Raw genomic sequence first — 2,211 nt, 5'->3', positions numbered from 1 at the left:
GAAAAAGAAAAAGAAAAAATAAAATATTTAAGTCCTTGAAAATATTATTCTTAAATTGTTTTTTAATAATATGGATTGTTATATGTCAATTATTATTTGAGTTGTAAACCATGACCCAACCTTATCTATGTTACTCCCTCGAATGTTTGGGGACTAAATAGGGAAGAGTGGTGATGTCCAAATAAAAAAAGAAAAATGAGTTGGACCTTCTCAAAGAGGCACCCCATTTGACCCCCTCTCTCTGTGATTGGTCAATTTTTTTTTTCTTTTTTTTTTTTTCCTTCTCCTCCAATCACCACCCGCCACGTGTGTGTGGGGGTAGTGGAGGTGGTGATTAGAGGGGGTCTCAATCACTTCCCATAAAAAAAGTGCCATGTGTGGATTTTATAATTTGAAAGCAAAAGTCTCATCAAAATAATTAATATTTTTAAAAAGATTATTGTCATTCTAAATAAAAATATAATTATTTTCAAAGAAATGTTAGTATTGCGCACAAAAATATTGGCGTCATGTACTAAAACTTGGCTAAGTTGCTTACTTGAATGCAATATTTTGGAGACAAATGACAATGACACATATTAAAATGCTAATACCATGCATTCTCACAAAAGTGTAAAAATATCAGAACACTCCTATGATAGTATTTTGGAGCCTGGAATTAATAGCATCCAACCATTTAATCTCTATAGTTGATGTCTATAATGTTTCCTTCACAAATTTTATTGGCTTATTTATGTGCTTTAATGTGAGACATATATAAACAATTGGGAGATACACAAATCTAAAGTAAAAAATTATTCACTTAACATTTTTATACTTATTCACTTAACATTATTATACCTGAGAGGGAGATTTCCATTGACCTGGTGGGCTGGACAAAGCCCAGCAGGGCTCATGGCTTAGGACCTAGCAATGTAAAGACTTTTTACACACCTGGGCCGAAGTACGAGTGTTGGGCCGAGCTGAGCTATGGGCGTTTGGTGATGATATTGGATCGGGCAAGAATTGTGCCACGTCCAGAGGTATTAAGCTTGGTTTTAGCATAGATCTTTAGTTTGTTACTCGATTGCCTTTAGGCTGAAATGAGTAAGGAATGGTTGAGTGTGCGACAACTGAAAGAGAAATCGTGATGAATGGGTTAGCCTAATCCAATTGTTGTTTGAGAAGTAGATAGACTTCAATTCTATAAACTTACAAGGTTAGGGTGCTTAAGGATATGATTGATCCTTAAGAGGTAGACTCCTAATGGGTTGATTTATGAATGAACTTACAGACCTACTAGGACTCTACTAAGTTCGAAAGGTACAAGTCATAGAGTTCATCCAGTAACAGGTAATGCTAGTCTAAATACTCAAACTCGTAGTCCTTTCCCTGATATTGATCCTAAACCTAATTTAGGCATTGGAGAGATTTTCTGGCACACACTCGTTGGTAGTCCTTTGATCCTTGTTTTGTAGATCAAATGGTGTTGTTTACAAAGCTCATTATTCGATCATGAGATGTCCATGCGTGGAGAAATTTAGAGTCTATACAATTGACGTCATCTGTGGAAACCACTGAACCCAACGATGAGAAAGATCATAGCACCACTCGCCACATCAGCATAGTCAACTAATTAGCTTGATGCAACACGATGCATTGATAGTGAAAACGTGGCAACATGTCGTAGAATGCCCCGAACTCTCTCTGCGCGCGAGGGCGCGAATTGGGTTCTAGCTATTACAGTTCGAACTCCTGTCACGGTTCTGAATCTAATCTCAGAAAGTGCAATGTAAGACTGATAAATCACCAAAGAGTCCAAATCTGGTAAATCGTTTTGCAAAATCGATTTTAATCAAAAAGCGCCAAACATGAACTGCTTTGCCAGATTTCAGAGTCGCCACCTAAATATTTTATTTTGAAAAATTTAGGAAACCCTGACTCGTGCCTAAGGCCACGTGTTCGTCATCACCAAAGTTGCCTCGGCTCGGGAACTTGGTTACGAGAGGGGAAGGTCCTGAAATGAGCACCCCCGCTCGCCCGATCAAAGGATCGGCCTCTACTAAACATGATATGTTGTTTTGAAAACACATGTCTTCTTATTCCGGTTTATTAGCTAGCTTACTATGTGATGCACACAGCATACAAGTATAGACTCAACTACTCAATTTGGAACAAAACATCTCATGTTTGTTTGTCGAAAATGGTTTGAAGTTCCTACCCTCAAGTAGG

Source organism: Camellia sinensis, chromosome 15 (assembly GCF_055761805.1).
Source record: "Camellia sinensis isolate YWXY chromosome 15, ASM5576180v1, whole genome shotgun sequence".
NCBI classification, from domain to species: domain Eukaryota; kingdom Viridiplantae; phylum Streptophyta; class Magnoliopsida; order Ericales; family Theaceae; genus Camellia; species Camellia sinensis.
This window is presented reverse-complemented; position numbering follows the sequence as displayed.